The following is a 17,667-nucleotide window of genomic DNA, read 5'->3' as shown; positions in this document are numbered from 1 at the left end:
CTGCCACATTTTCATTATAGTTCTTTATCTATTCAAGAACTTACACCTTCTGGTTCTTTTTCTTTCCATTTTATACATCCACTCATTGCTTTGCTTCTTTTCTGTCTTGTGGGATCCAAAGGCTCATTACTCTGAAAACTTCTCTTTATCACCACTCTCAACTCCTCTAAATGTCATTAGAATAAAGTAGAAATTTAGAACAAAAATTTTTTTAAAAATTATTTATTGTTATGTTAATCACCATACATTACATTTTTAGTTTTTGACGTAGTGTTCCATGATTCATTGTTTATGTATAACACCCAGTGCTCCATGCAATATGTGCCATCTTTAATACCCATCACCAGGCTAACCCATCCCCCCACCCCCTCCCCTGTAGAACCCTCAGTTTGCTTTTCAGAGTCCATCGTCTCTCATGGTTCGTCTCCCCCTCCGATTTACTCCCCTTCATTCTTCCCCTCCTGCTATCTTCTTTTTTTTTCTTAACATATATTACATTATTTGTTTTAGAGGTACAGATCTGTGATTCAACAGTCTTGCACAATTCACAGCACTCACCATAGCCCATACCATCCCCAATGTCTGTCACCCAGCCACCCCCTCCCTCCCACCCCCCATCACTCTAGCAACCCTCAGTTTGTTTCCTGAGATTAAGAATTCCTCATATCAGTGAGGTCATATGATATATGTCTTTCTCTGATTGACTTTTTCACTCAGCATAACACCCTCCAGTTCCATCCATGTCATTGAAAATGGTAAGATCTCATTCCTTTTGATGGCTGCATAATATTCCATTGTATATATATACCACTTCTTTATCCATTCATCGGTTGATGGACATCTTGGCTCTTTCCATAGTTTGGCTATTGTGGACATTGCTGCTATAAACATTGGGGTGCATGTACCCTTCGGATCCCTACATTTGTATCTTTGGGTTAAATACCCAGTAGTGCAATTGCTGGGTTATAGGGTAGCTCTATTTTCAACTGTTTGAGGACCGTCCATACTGTTTTCCAGAGTGGTTGCACCAGCTTGCATTCCCACCAACAGTGTAGGAGGGTTCCCCTTTCTCTGCATCCCTGCCAACATCTGTCATTTCCTCACTTGTTAATTTTAGCCATTCTAACTGGTGTGAGGTGATATCTCATTGAGGTTTTGATTTGGATTTCCCTGATGCTGAGCGATGTCGAGCACGTTTCATGTGTCTGTTGGTCATTTGGATGTCTTCTTTGGAAAAATGTCTGTTCATGTCTTCTGCCCATTTCTTAATTGGATCATTTGTTCTTTGGGTGTTGAGTTTAAGAAGTTCTTTATAGATTTTGGATACTAGCCCTTTATCTGACATGTCATTTGCAAATACCTTCTCCCATTCTGTCGGTTGTCTTTGGTTTTGTGGACTGTTTCTTTTGCTGTGCAAAAGCTTTTTATCTTGATGAGGTCCCAATAGTTCATTTTTGCCCTTGCTTCCCTTGCCTTTGGCGATGTTTCTAGGAAGAAGTTGCTGCAGCTGAGATCGAAGATGTTGCTGCCTGTGTTCTCCTTTAGGATTTTGATGGACTCCTGTCTCACATTGAGGTCTTTCAACCATTTGGAGTCTATTTTTGTGTGTGGTGTAAGGAAATGGTCCAGTTTCATACTTCTTCATGTGGCTGTCCAATTTTTCCAACACCATTTGTTGTCTTTTTTCCATTGGATCTTCTTTCTTGCTTTGTCGAAGATTAGTTGACCATAGAGTAGAGGGTCCATTTATGGGCTCTCTATTCTGTTCCATTGATCGATGTGTCTGTTTCTGTGCCAGTACCATACTGTCTTGATGATGACAGCTTTGTAATAGAGCTGGAACTCCGGAATTGTGATGCCGCCACTTTGCTTTTCTTTTTCAACATTCCTCTGGCTATTCGAGGTCTTTTCTGGTTCCATACAAATTTTAGGATTATTTGTTCCATTTCTTTGAAAAAAGTTGATGGTATTTTGACGGGGATTGTATTGAACGTGTAGATTGCTCTAGGTAGCATTGACATCTTCACAATATTTGTTCTTCCAATCCATGAGCATGGAATGTTTTTCCATTTTTTTGTGTCTTCCTCAATTTCTCTCATGAGTATTTTATAGTTTTCTGAGTACAGATCCTTTGCCTCTTTGGTTAGATTTATTCCTAGGTATCTTATGGTTTTGGGTGCAATTGTAAATGGGATTGACTCCTTAATTTCTCTTTCTTCCATCTTGTTGATGGTATATAGGAATGCCACTGATTTCTGTGCATTGATTTTCTATCCTGCCACTTTACTGAATTCCTGTATGAGTTCTAGCAGTTTTGGGGTGGAGTCTTTTGGGTTTTCCACATAAAGTATCATATCATCTGCAAAGAGTGCGAGTTTGACTTCTTTGACGATTTGGATGCCTTTTCTTTTTGTTGTCTGATTGCTGTGGCTAGGACTTCTAATACTATGTTGAATAGCAGTCGTGATAGTGGACATCCCTGCCGCATTCCTGACCTTAGGGGGAAAGCTCTCAGTTTTTCCCCATTGAGAATGATATTCGCTGTGGATTTTGCATAGATAGCTTTTATGATATTGAGGTATGTGTCCTCTATCCCTATATTCTGAAGAGTTTTGATCAAGAAAGATGCTGTACTTTGTCAAATGCTTTTTCTGCATCTATTGAGAGGATCATATGATTCTTGTTCTTTCTTTTGTTAATGTATTGTATCACGTTGATTGATTTGCGGATGTTGGACCAACCTTGCAACCCAGGGATAAATCCCACTTGGTTGTGGTAAATAATCCCCTTAATGTACTGTTGGATCCTATTGGCTAGTATTTTGGTGAGAATTTTTGCATCCATGTTCATCAAGGATAGTGGTCTGTAATTCTCCTTTTTGATGGGGTCTTTGTCTGGTTTTGGGATCATGGTAATGGTGGCCTCATAAAACGAGTTTGGAAGTTTTCCTTCCTTTTCTATTTTTTGAACACTCTCAGAAGAATAGGTATTAATTCTTCTTTAAATGTTTGGTAGAATTCCCCTGGGAAGCCATCTGGCCCTGGGCTTTTGTTTGTTGGGAGATTTTTGATGCCTGCTTCAATTTCCTTAGTGGTTATAGGTCTGTTCAGGTGTTCTGTTTCTTCTTGGCTCAGTTTTGGTAGTTGATACATCTCTAGGAATCCATTTCTTCCAGGTTATCTAATTTGCTGGCATCTAGTTGCTCATAATATCTTCTTATAATTGTTTGTATTTCTTTGGTGTTGGTTGTGATCTCTCCTCTTTCATTCATGATTTTGTTGATTTGGTCGTTTCTCTTTTCTATTTGATAAGTCTGGCCAGGGGTTTATCAGTCTTGTTAATTCTTTCAAAGAACCAGCTCCTAGTTTCATTGATCTGCTCTACGGTTCTTTCGGTTTCTATTTCATTGATTTCTGCTCTGATCTTTATTTTTCTCTTCTCCTGTTGGATTTAGGCTTTATTTGCTGTTCTTTCTCCAGCTCCTTTAGGTGTAGGGTTAGGTTGTGTATTTGAGACCTTTCTTGTTTCTTGAGAAAGGCTTGTATTGCTATATACTTTCCTCTTAGGACTGCCTTTGCTGTATCCCAAAGATTTTGAACACTTGTGTTTTCATTTTCATTGGTTTCCATGAATTTTTAAAATTCTTCTTTAATTTCCTGGTTGACCCATTCATTCTTTAGTAGGATGCTCTTTAGCCTCCTTGTATTTGAGTTCTTTCCGACTTTCCTCTTGTGATTGAGTTCTAGTTGCAAAGCATTGTGGCCTGAAAATAGGCAGGGAATAATCCCAATCTTTTGGTACCGGTTGAGACCTGATTTGTGACCTAGGATGTGATCTATTCTGGAGAATGTTCCATGGGCACTAGAGAAGAATGTGTATTCTGTTGCTTTGGGATGGAATGTTCTGAATATATCTGTGAAGTCCATTTGGTCCAGTGTGTCATGTAAAGTCTCTATTTCCTTGTTGATCTTTTGCTAAGATGATCTATTTCAGTGAGGGGGGTGTTAAAGTCCCCAACTATTATTGTATTGTTGTCAATGTGTTTCTTTTCTTTTGTTATTAATTGGCTTATATAATTGGCTGCTCTCTGTTAGGGGAATAGATATTTACAATTGTTACATCTTCTTGTGGAATAGATCCTTTAAGTAGGATATAGTGTCCTTCCTCATCTCTTACTACAGTCTTTGGTTTAAAATCTAATTTATCTGATATAAGGATTGCCACCCCAGCTTTCTTTTGGTATCTGTTAGCATGGTAAATGGTTTTCCACCCCCTCACTTTCAATCTGGGTGTGTCTTTGGGTCTAAAATGAGTCTCTTGCAGACAGCATATTGATGGATCTTGTTTTTTAATCCAATCTGATACGCTGTGTCTTTTGATTGGGGTATTTAGCCCATTTACATTCAGGGTAATTATTGAAAGATATGAATTTAGTGCCATTGTATTGCCTATAAGGTGACTGTTACTGTATATTGTCTGTGTTCCTTTCTGGTCTCTGTTACTTTTAGGCTCTCTCTTTGCTCAGAGGACCCCTTTCAATATTTCTTGTAGCCTGGTGTCATGTTCGCAAATTCCTTTAGTTTTTGTTTGTCCTGAAAGCTTTTTATCTCTCCTTCCATTTTCAATGGCAACCTAGCTGGATATGGTATTCTTGGATGCATATTTTTCTCATTTAGTGCTCTGAATATATCATGCCAGTCCTTTCTGGCCTGCCAGGTCTCTATGGATATGTCTGTGGCCACTCTAATGTTTCTACCATTGTAGGTTACAGATCTGTTGTCCCGAGCTGCTTTCAGGATTTTCTCTTTTTCTCTGAGACTCGTAAGTTTTACTATCAGATGTCGGGGTGTTGACCTATTTTTATTGATTTTGAGGGGGTTCTCTGTGCCTCCTGGATTTTGATGCCTGTTTCCTTCCCCACATTAGGGAAGTTCTCTGCTATAATTTCCTCCAATATGCCTTCTGCCCCTCTCTCTCTTTCTTCTTCTTCTGGGATCCCAATTATTCTAATGTTGTTTCATCTTATACTATCGCTTATCTCTCGAATTCTGCCCTCGCGATCCAGTAGTTGTTTATCTCTTTTTCTCAGCTTTTTTATTTTCCATCATTTGGTCTTCTATACCACTAATTATGTCTTCTGCCTCATTTATCCTAGCAGTTAGTGCCCCCGTTTTTGATTGCACCTCATTAATAGCCTTTTTGATTTTGACTTGGTTAGATTTTAGTTCTTTTATTTCCCCAGAAAGAGTTTCTCTCATATCTTCCATGATTTTTTCAATCCCAGCTAGTATCTTTAAAATCAATCATCTGAACTCTAGTTCTGACATCTTACTAATGTCCGTATTGAGTAGGTCCCTGACAGTCAGTACTTCCTCTTGTTCTTTCTGTTGAGGTGATTTTTTCCATCTTGTCATTTTGTCCAGAGGATAATAGATGAATGAGAGAACAAAATGCTAACAGGGTAACAACGTCTTCAGAAAATATATTGTAAACAAATCAGGAAAGACCTGAAACTGGGGGAAAAGAAAGAGAAAGAACGAAAAAAGAAAAACAAAAAGATAAAAACAAACAAAAACAGAACAAAACAAAACAAAAAACAGAACATAATCAAATATGATTGTGCTGGTGCAGAGATCAGTGCCACACACTAGATTTTGGGTGTATTTTGGTCTGTTAGAAGAAAGTGACTCCCAAAATTTTAAAGGAAGAAAAACTTATATATGTACAAAAATAAGGGTTAATACGATGATGGGATGGAATATGACTGTAAAGATGAAAATTATAAAAGATTTTATAAAAGGAATTGATAAGACAAGAAGTTGTTTGAGAAGAGAAAGAAGAGGATTTAAAAAAAAGAAAAAAGAAGGGAGAGAATGCGATCAGGCAGGAGACTAGAACAAAGCCACACACTAGAGGATTTAGGGTCTATTTTGATCTGTTAGAAGAAACTGTATCTCAAAATTTTAAAGAGAGAACAACTTTAAAAAAAGTAAAAAAAATTAACCTTGAAAGACTAAAGAATCATGGTAAAAAAGCCATGGATTCTATGTGCAGTATTCCCCTAGCCCTGGAGTTCTCCCATTCTCATTGATCGGTAAACTTGGTCTTGGTGGGCTATTCTTGCTGATCTTCTGGGGGAGGGGCCTGTTGCCGTGGTTCCCAAAGTCTGCCAGAGGCGCAATTGCCCCGCCCTTGCTGTCCGGGCTAAGCCATCTGCTCGGGTTTGCCCCGGGGAGCTTTTGTTCCCTGCAAGCTTTCCCTACAGCTTTGGAGGACCAGGGTGAAAGTGGTGGCCTCCCAATCTCCACCCCGGAGGAGTCGAGAACTTGGGGCCCCGTTCCTCAATGCACCCCCAGAGAAAAGCAGTTAGTCACTCCTGTGTCCCCGGTCTCCGGCCGCACTCCGTGCTTACCCTGCCTGTGACTGAGCGTTTCTATGTCTGGCACCCGACCCCGTGTGGAGTCTCCAAACCCAGGAGATCCCTGCAGTGCGCTCCCGCGCCGCTCCTCCCCGGGGAGGAAGGGGAGTCTCCCCGGCTCTGCTGCTTGTTGGGTCCCTGCTGGAGGAGCCGTGCCCCGACTGTGCCGTGGATCATGGTTTATGGCAACCCCGAGCTGAGAGCCTGCACCTTGGCTCTGTCTCTGCAGCCAGCTTCCCTGCTCCGATACCTGGGATCTCTGCTGCACTCAGGCACCCCCGGTCTTTCTGTGACCCCGAGGGTCCTGAGACCACACTGTCCCAGCGAGCATCCCCCCCCCCCACTTAGCTATTGGAGCGACGTCCCTCAGCAGAGAAGACTTCTAAAAGTTCCGATTTTGTGCTCCGCGGCTCTATCACTTGCCAGAAGCGGCTGTCGGAGGCCCCCTCCCCCGACATCTATCCTCCCGAATATCGCCTCGAATTCACTTCTCCACACATCCTACCTTCCAGAGAGATGTCGCTTTTCTGTTCAGAGTTGTTGCTATTCTGTTCTTCGATCTCCTGTTGAGTTCGTAGGTGTTCAGAATGGCTTGATCCCTATCTAGCTGAATTCCTGAGAGGAGATGAAATCCAGATCTCTTCCTTCACCATCTTGCTTTGCCCCCCACCAGAACAAAAAATTTTAAAACAGACTCCTTTCCCTGGAAATTTAAAAATAAACAAAACAAAAAAACAGGCTATTAAACATTTTGACATCACATAGTCCATGGGATATAGCTAAAACAGTGGTCATAGGGAGTTTATGGCATTTAACTACATCAATAAAAAATGAAAAGAAATACCCAACTCAAAAGTTATCAAAATAACACTCAAACAAACCAAAAGACAGTAAAAGTAACTAAAATTAAAAGTAGGAATTTATGAACTAGAAAGCTAAAAAACAGAATAAACTTTAAAAATCTTGTTCTTTGAGAAAATCAACAAAAGGGAAACCACGAACTAACCTAATCTGAGGAAAAAGGAGAAAGCACAAATACACAAAATTCAAATTGACAAGGAGAAGCAGATATTCGAAAAGCGGAAATTATAAAACATCATGAGACTACTTTGTACTACTTTGTGGAAAAAAAACAGAAAGAGTAAATGCCATGAATATATTTTTTTAAATGGAGCTTATAGAACTGATGCTATTCTCAACAGAACAATTATTATTAAAGAAAATTGAAGAAATATTTAAAGACCTCCCCTAGTAAAAGCACCAGGCCCAGATGGTTTCACAGGGGAAGCCTATCAAACTTCTTAAAGGTCAGTTATACTAAGAATTCTTAAGCTATTTCAGAGCAGAGCAAGGGACATCTTTCACATTGTTTTATGAAACATTTATCATTGATGTCAAAACTAAGAGAGATTGCATAAAAATTTATTGGTTCTAAAAATTTATTACTCATCTCATTTAGGACTACTGATGCAAAAATCTTAAGTAAAAGTTAGTAAATGACACCCAGAGTATATTCTTTAAATAACAGAGTGTCACTCTAAAAAGAGTAGAAAATTCATTAATTTATTATTTTAATAGGGGTAAGGAGGGAAAAACGTACGTGATTTCCATAGATGCAGGGGAGACACGTGACTTCTCTAGGTAGCCCTGCTTCTCTCTCACACCTGTCGGGCTCTGCACCCCCTGACATCAGGTGTGACCCTCAGGATTCCTGTCCTGCCTTCAGTCCTTCTCATCACCCCTAGGGGAGGCTTCGAGGAAGGGGCTGGTAGGTGGGTTAGGACTCCACTTGCGTCTGTGGCTTCCAGGGATTCTAAACTCTCACACTAGTCTACTTTCAGTCTTTATAAGTTCATTCGTCTTCCAGTTGATTTTTCTTTCCTGCTTTTCAGTTTACCACCTCTTTCTCCCCCCCGTCTGCCAAGAGTGGAGCAATTTGTGTCTCCCATTTCTCCTCCGAGGGATTTGGCACACTTTTGGATTTAGTTTGCTTGTTTGCCTTGTAACTTCAACTTTAGTTAGGGTTCTCTAGAGAAACAGAACCAACATTTACCAATAGGTCAATGAAGAATTTATTCTAAGGAATTGACTTGTGCAATTATGGAGGCTGAGAAGTGCCATGATCTGGTCTCCGCAAGCTGGAGACCCAGGCAGGGCAGTGGTGTAATGCAGTCCATGTCTGAATGCCTGAAAACCAGGAGCTCCGAGGGCAGGCAAGATCGGTGTCTTAGCTCAAGCCATCGGGCAGGAGAGGTTGAATTCTTCCTTACTCTACCTTTTTGTTTAATTGGATTGCCCTCAGCAAATTGGATGATGCCTACCCACCCACATGGAGGAGGCCTACTACTTTTTTGATCCTACTAATTCAAATGCTAATTTCATCCAGACACATTCAGAAATATTGTTTAGACAAATATCTGGGCACCTCCTAAACCAGTCAGGTTGACACATGAAATTAAGCATTACATGTATAAAATTAGGGGCAGGGTAATGTTCTTTTGTGGCTTTATATATCCTAAATGCAGGAATTATGGCTTATTCATCAATATATCCCTGTAACTAAACACACATTCCTCTCCTGTTCACATCCTCATTATTGGCATAAACTAGACATGTTAAGTTACATTAATTGAAAGATTCTCAATTTTTTTCCTTCTGTGTCTAAAGAATCTTCCTATTTACTCTTGGTTATTCCCTAGTGGTAGCATTTTTAAAACAACTGACAGTATTTATTAGTAAATTATCTGACAGTATTTCAGGAATGAAGAGGAAGCTATAACTAATAAGCCAGGACCCAGAAGGACTGAAAAAAAAATCCTTTTAGAGACAAACAAATGAATATTGCCATATTAAAGAAAGGTGAAGAAATAATCAACCCTTTTCTTAGATAGGATACATTTCTGAGAGAAGCTACCAACCTCTGATTTTTATCCCAAAGACTTTATAAAGGCAACCTGGGCTTCCTTTTGTGTTGTCAGACTTGCTGCCTCTAAAGAATATTGAGTTTAGGGGAAGAAAAGGAACACAAACCAAATATATGCAAAATGAAATACTTAGCTGGGAGAATGAAAAGTCCAGCTTTTTCAAACTGTGTACAGCCAACAAGACCGTTGAAATTAATTGGGCATTTCCTTCATTCTTCATCTTTCTTAGGTTCTTCTCTAATTTGTTTCTCTTGGTTTCCAATTTTTGTCATTTATTTACTTATCTATCTTACTATTAAAAAAAACCCTCTGATTCTGGTTTTGGTTCCTGCTAGCTGTTGTTCTCATGCCTAATTTTGGCATCAGCCTCACTACTTACCTCAGTTCTAGCTTTTGGAATGGATCTGGCAGCCAAGTGCTTCTGCAGGTGCACATCCCTAGGATGATCAAGCCCCAGGCTGTGGCCAGCGTTCCTCTTTAGATTAGCACTTCAGCATGTCTACCCTTTTCTCTGACAGTCCACTTCGCTTTCACGTTTTGTGTAGTGTCTTCCCAGTAACACGTTTTTCATCAGTTTGCCTTCATCCAAATCTGCACCGTGTACTTCCTCATTCTCTCAAACGGATTTGTGTGTTAATGTATATAAATTATATGCATATTTTACATACGTATGTATATGTATAAATGTGTATTTTCATATTTTCCTTGTGCCAGTTGGATCTGCATGTGTCTCTGGTAAGCCATCGGTGGGTTATTTGTGGTATCCTCTCTGACTATTCTGCTTCCTCAGTAGCTTGTAAATTCTGCATAGTCAAGATCGAAACTTAACCCATCCTTAAATTTTAGAACACATCTCAATTTCATGCTTCTTGGGAGGATGCAGTAAAGCCTTTTATGATTCTGGTGCCCTCTTTGTAAGCTGCAATTAACGTAGTGCCCTTTAGTAGTTGTTTGGAAATATTGGAGTATGGATGTGTTAGGAATGATAATGGGTTGTATAAAATCTTATTAAATATTTATAAAGAACTTATATAAAGACTGATCTTCCAGTGTTTTTGGAAGATAACATACATAGTAAGCATCCATATTCACTTTTCTTGTTCTTACTACATTTTGTACCATTTTTCTTTGGGGACTAAGAAAAGCATATCCATAATTATGTAACCACTGAGGACTCTTTGATTATCCACATTTATCGCTGACAATATGGGTAACCAATTCTTTTTTTAATTTTAACTAGAATAAATTAATTGTGACAGTTGACAGACTTTTGAAAATGCTGCCCCATCCTTTGCTCTCAAATCTGCTGGTTCGGGCTGACTATCTTCAGAGTGGATCACATCTGACAAACATATATCCTACCTCCATCTTCTTCCTCCTTCTCTTTCCCAGCTAACTCTCCCCACCACCTTGGTTGTTTTTCAAGTTTTCTCTTTCCCTCCAATTTCCTGAATGATGAGTATCTGAGTTCAGCCTGCTGTAACAAAATCTCATGGACTGGGTGGCTTATAATTAACAGAAATTTATTTTTCAGCATTCTGGAGGCTGGAAGTTGTGATTAGGGCGCCAGCATGGTCAGCTGGCGCCAGGTTGCAGACCGCTGGCTTCCTGTCTCCTCACATGGTGGAAAGAGGGAGAGAGAGCTTTGGGGGGGGGTTGTGCTCTTTGACGAGCCACTAATCCTATTCAGGAGAGCTCCACCCTCATGACCTCAGCACCTCCCAGAGGCTCTACCAGCAACACCATTGTGTTGGATTTCAGTGTATAGATTTTGAAGGGACACAAACATTCACAAATGGCAATGTCATATTTTGTCACAGCTAGATTTGGGTTACGTGACATCTTCATCTCTGTATAACACACTAAACTTCAAATGTCTTTGCCTCAAAAATTGGTTTTGGTTAGCCAACACTGGTCATTTTCTTGTATAATTTCATTTTTAAAATCCTGGTGTTTTGTTTCTCCTAATCATGTCATACCAATTTTTACTTTAAAAAGTTTGTTGTGTGAATTAAGAACAGTGTTATTTAGCAAAGGCAATTATTTGATTACCTAGCCTGTGCTAGTCGCAGCCTGGCATTTAATCTGGCTGAGGCCCACAGACCGCGATTTGAACAGTCAGGGTATTTTCTGTAATTGCAATAAATCATATCATTAACCATGACAGACTTTTCCTCCCACATATTTTTTTTTCAGTAACAGTTAACTCCTGAACTCCTTATGAAAGCCAGATTTCACTATAGTCAAGTGAATTTCATAGTCAGCTGGCAGAATATAAAGACGGAGCCTGTGTTGGAAAAACACTGATGTCCCAAGAGCGGAGTCTAAAGAGGTTACTCTAACTTTAGGAGATGTAAAGCTCAAATGAATATGCCACACACAGAGGCCACCTGAAAGAATAATTTGTGGATTATCTATGGCAAGCCTGTTTAATTTTCTAGCAGGGAGACAGATGGAGATCAAGTTGTGAGGCATACTTATATTGTTACATTTGGTCATTTATATAAAATACACCTGCTACTGTACTGAGGCCTCCTGGGATGAAAAATATGAAAAGAGAAAATATTTTAAAAGGAACATTTATTGCCACCTTATGTAAGCTCATTTTACAATATGTCCCCTTTAAATAGGAATTTTAAAAGTGGTCTGTGTTCGAGGCCCTGTCATCTTAGAAACTTTACCTTCACATTCACCTTGTCTGGTGCCTGATATGTGGCCACCTTTAATAGTTCATAATTTCAAACGATATACTTTTCTCTGTTATCCAGTTGGTGTTCATAACATTGGCTCTTGCTGTGGAAGATGAGATATTTAGGGTATTTTTACTCTAACATTATTGATTTTGTTATGCACCTATTTTTTCTTATTATTGATGTTTTGGCCATTTATATCTTGTTCCAGATCTCTAAGTCGACTTTGCGTTTTTACATGTTCAATATGATAGCTTAATGTTATGGTTATATAAACTGTACTTAAAACAGCATCAAGTACTGATCAGGATTTCTAGAAAAGGAAGTTAATGCCATATCTTCAAACCTTTGCTAATCAATGAAGAATGTCCCGATGTCAAGGACCCTTTGTTTCTCTTTAATTTCCTTTGAACTTTCTCTCTACTTTTAAGTCATTTCTGAACTTAACTTATTGGGGGCCAGGGAGGTAAATCCTCCAAGTCTTGCATGACTTCACACTGTCTTTATTTTGCCCTCAAATTAATTTCTGTCTCTTGCCTATGCAATTATAGCTTCAAGATTTTTTTCTCAGATATTTGAAAACATTTCCACATAGTCTTCCAGTATTCATTATTCTATTGAGAAGTCTGTTCTCAGTTTGATCTAGTATTTTAAAGGTAATCTAATTTTTTTTCTCTGCAGTAGTTTTATTTTTCTCTTTATACTTGGTGTTCTGAAACTTCAAAATAATGAATCTGAAATTTTTTAAGTTTATCTTCCTCAGCATTTCGTGGTCTTTTACCTTCTTGGGTTTTAGACCTATTCATTTTATTTTATTTAGAGATTTTATTTATTTACTTGAGAGAGGGAGTGAGTGAGAGAAAAAGAGAGAGAGTGCACAGGCTGGGGGACAGGCAGAAGGAGAGGGAGAAGCAGGCTCCCTGCAGGGAGCCTGACATGGGGCTCAATGTGGGGCTTGATCCCAGGACCCTGAGATCATGACCTGAGCAGAAGACAGATGCTTAACTGACCGAGCCACCCAGATGCCCCAGACCTATTTGTTTTAATAATCCATTTCATTTCAGAATTCTTTCTTGTTTTTCATTTTTAAGTTATAGTAGCTTGTTTTTATCCTTCTTTTATATATACAATATCATTTTTCCTGTTAACTTCTAAAAAAAATTCTGAACACAGAAATATTGAGAAATGGGCAGTATGAATACCTAATACTTTCCAACTAGATCCAACCATTGCTAATCATTGATAAGCCACAGCAATCAAACAATAAAAGAAATATAAAAGGCATCCACATCAGCAAGGAAGAAGTCAAACTTTCACTATTTGCAGATGACATGATATTCTATATAGAAAACCTGAAAGACTCCACCAAAAACCCTGTTAGAACTGATGAACAAATTCAGTAAAGTCACAGGATACAAAATCAACATACAGAAATCTGTTGCATTTTGATATACCAATAATGAAGCAGCAGAAAGAGAAAATAAGGAATCCGTTCCATTTATAGTTGCACCAAAAACAATAAGATGCATAGGAGTAAACCTAACCACAGAGGTAAAAGATCTGTACTCTGGAAACACTGATGAAAGACATTGAAGATGACACAAAGAAATGGGAAAACATTCCATGCTTATGGATTAGAATAACAAATACTGTTAAAATTTCTATATTACCCAAATCAATCTACACATTTAATACAATCTCTATCAAAATACCAAAAGTGTTTTTCATGGAGCTGGAACAAACAATCCTGAAATTTGTATGGAACCAAAAAGACCCCAAATAGCCTGAGCAACCTTTAAAAAGAAAAGCAAAGCTGGAGGCATCACAATTCTGGACTTCAAGTTATATTATAAGGCTATAGTAATCAAAACAGTATGGTACTGGCACAAAAACAGACACATAGATCAATGGAACAGAATAGAAAACCCAGATATGAACCCAAACTATATGGTCAGTTTTTGACAATGAGGAAAAGACAGTCTCTTCAACAAATGGTGTTGGGAAAACTGAACAGCAACATGAAAAAAAATGAAACTGGACCACTTTCTCATACCATATACAAAAATAAATTCAAATGGATTAAAGACCTAAATGTGAGACCTGAAACCATAAAAATCTTAGAAGAGAACACAGGCAGTTACCTCCTTGACATTGGCTGTAGCAACTTCCCTCTAGATGTGTCTCCTGAGGCCAGGGAAACAAAAGCAAAAATAAACTACTGGGACTTCATCAAAATGAAAAGCTTCTGCACAGCAAAGGAAACAATCAACAAGACTAAAAGGCAACCTTTGGAATGGGAGAAGATATTCACAAATGACATATCTGATAAAGGATTAGTATCCAAAATATATAGAGAACTTTAAGTTCTATATAAAAAAAATTCTGAACACAGAAGAGTGGGTACTCCGGCTAGGTTCAGCCATTGCTAACATTTGATGCAATACCCTTTGGAATCTCCCTGTGGATATCAAACCTCCTAAAATGTCCTCTTCTGTTTACTAAATTATTTCTATTTCTTCTGGTGTTAGTTGTTCTAATTATTTCTCTTGGTTATTCTCGTTCATGCCATTGACTTTTGAAAGTTGTTTCTATTTTATATAAGGTATTTATATTAGTTTTCTGTATTTCTTTAAAAGACTAGATTGATTAGTGTATGGGCTTGGTAGGAGTTTCCTAAGCAATTGTGTGTTAATTATTCTATAAACTGGCATGAGTTTTTACTGGCATTGCATTTTTAAGTGTTTCCCTATCACATTTTGCTCTTCAGTGAGAAGGCTGATGGGAGGCTCTGCGTAAGAAGTCAGGTGTGTTGGTCATCAGACTTCACTTTACCGTGTGGGTGTGAAGCAGAGAGTCACCCTGGGGACTTCTGCTCCTATTGCCAAAGGTACAGATGACTTCAGGACTTTAGTGTATTTGTTACCGGACAGAGTGATCTTGTTTCTTTTTCCTCCTATATTATCTGTTGTGTGATTTAAGAGTTATATTCAACTTTGCTTGTCTGTTAGACTTCTACATACAGGTCCATTGTTGAGTTAGAAAAAGGCACCTCCCTCTGCACAGATACAAAGGATGTGGTTAGCAAGAGGATGTTTAACCCCTCGCTGGGAATATGCAGTATACAAGCTACACACCTGTGTGTGCTGGCCTTACCTTAATCCAAGACCTAAGCATTTTCCCCAGAGTGTAGTTCACTTTGAAGAGGTCTACGGGGTGAAGGGAGATAGAGGCAAGGATATGGTAGCCTTCCTAGTGCCCACCCCAATTCCTACCTCGATACAATTTCCACTTGACTACCAGCAAGATCTTTCTAATATTCATAAACATAATCTTCTCACTTGTCCAACAAGAGAGGGAGATGTGACTGTGAGGCTTCAATCCTGAGTGAAATTATATTAATAGTTACAGGAAAGTCATGATGGAGAGCTGCTGGAGGGTTGGGACAAGGGAAGGCTGCAATTAAGATAAAATGCCCAGATTGGGGGAAGAGGTTCCCCGACACAGTGGAAGAGAGAGAAGCCATGAGAGTCTGAAAGCAGAGAGGACAGAGAGCCTTGCCCCACACACCAAGGGCAGGAGAGGCAGGAAGAATTTGTGAAGTTAAGAGAAGAACAATCTGTCCCATTTTATATCATGTTTTTCCTACATTTATAACTATTCAGTTTCCTTACCAGCCACAGAAGAAGTCAGAACTGTTGTGCATGATATACAGTTTCCTCCAGGACCTGGCACTGTGCACGCCTGCATTTTTAAGCCCTTTGTGGCACCTTGAACGCTGTGTTCTCTCAGGTGTCTGTAACTTCGAACATAAGATTTTATCTGATTCTTTTTCATCAACCCGAAAAATACATTCGCTTCCTCCTAGACTTAGCTAGAGATCTCTTTGCCACTGAAATATTCCTAATGGTTGACTGTGCTGAGCTGTTTAGTTCCTCTGTCCCCCTCCCTGTGTAGGTCGCCCTTAAATCGTGCTGCATTTGTTTAATTACTCAAAGCAAAATGATTTCCTTCGTGAACTCTCTTCATTATGACGTGGATATAATTTGATACTTAATGGGGGGGTGCTTGGTGATTGTCAGCTAAGTAGATGAATGAGGTCCCTACACCACTCTCTCTCTGACTCTTTGTTCTCTGACACCTCTCTCATTTTGGCCCTCATTTAGACTTTAACAACTTTCATTCTTCAAATTCAGAAAAACCTGTCTAAAAGACTCACCTGCTTAGCAGTTCATTTATTCCGTCATATACCCTTCAGTACACATTATGTACTGGGCACTGACAGAAGTGCTGGAGATGATCAAAAGCAGACCCAGTCCCCACCTTCTTAGGGCTGACTGTTAAGTGGGAGAAAGTGACATTAATTCCATGATTATTCAGACTAGTGTAATCTTGTTCTCTAAAGGAGAGATATGTAGTGCTGGGAGAACCTCTAATGGGCCAATAGGTAGTTAGGGAAGTCATGGACGGCTGCATCCAGGGAAGTGACAGATGAGCTGAGATTGAAAAGGAGGAGAGGGAAGAGTGGTCCAGCGAGTGTGAACAGTACGTGCAAAGACCCAGTGGCTGCCCCAGGGAATAAATTGCACTAAAACAGGCCAGCGTGGTAGTAGTGAGCAAAGGTGAGTGTACTGAAGAAGTTGGAGAGCAGTAGACATTAGTACATGCAGCGTCCTTGGGGCTATGCTAAGTGGCTTTTACCTTTTATGTGTAGATCCAGGGACCAGGCTCGCTGGGTTTGTATCCTGACTGTGTGCTTTGGGAAAGTCTCTATGCCTTAGTTTGCTCATCTGTAACGTGACGATCATATATTAGTACCTACCTTATGAAAATCATATGTATATATTATATATATATACCCACACTGATATATGTACACGTATGTACAGAGATAAAATCTATACTGATGACCATATAGGTATATGTACGTATATACATATATTTATGTCATCAGTATGTATTTTACGGGTGTATGTGTATATCTGTATCATTATAGGTGTGTGTATATATATGATTTCCATGACTTAGTGTAAATACTTCCTTGTATATAATCTTGCTCATATTTGTTTTGATAATATGCCTGGGAAAGACATTTTATATCAGAAAGTAGAGAGAGAAGGGAAATTAAGGGATTGTTTCCCTAATTTTCCCTTTCTAAACTGTAATTTTGAGACTTATGAAGACTTTGATGCAGTTAAAAACCTCTGTGTATAAAGGCTTGTGTTTTTCTTTCCATTTCTTGCCCCTATTTAAGAGTGGGAGGACCCTGTAAGTAGCATTTCTCTCTAAGCTGAGAAACAGCATGCTTCAAACACCAAAATACATTGATCCAACACCTCTTGACCCCTGAAGTCGAGGTGGACGTGCAATAGCAGAAATCTTGCTGATAAAAACCCCCTTTTTGAAGCTGCTAACTACTACTAAGACGTACTTGCATGAAGGGTATAAAGGGATTTCATTTCAAGCATCATTGAGTTGTGAAGGTAAGAATTATGCATAATTTGCTTCCTTGGAACTGGTATTTGAGAGGCCTTATCGATTTTCATTGGTGACCATATCTAACTTATAACATTTCCATCAATGATCATTCTGATTGCAATTGTGTTAAAATAGCATCCAAAGCACAAATAGGGGGAAA

Source organism: Callorhinus ursinus, unplaced genomic scaffold, assembly GCF_003265705.2.
Source record: "Callorhinus ursinus isolate GAN/ISIS: 27379988/994484 unplaced genomic scaffold, GSC_fseal_2.0 scaffold28, whole genome shotgun sequence".
NCBI classification, from domain to species: domain Eukaryota; kingdom Metazoa; phylum Chordata; class Mammalia; order Carnivora; family Otariidae; genus Callorhinus; species Callorhinus ursinus.
This window is presented reverse-complemented; position numbering follows the sequence as displayed.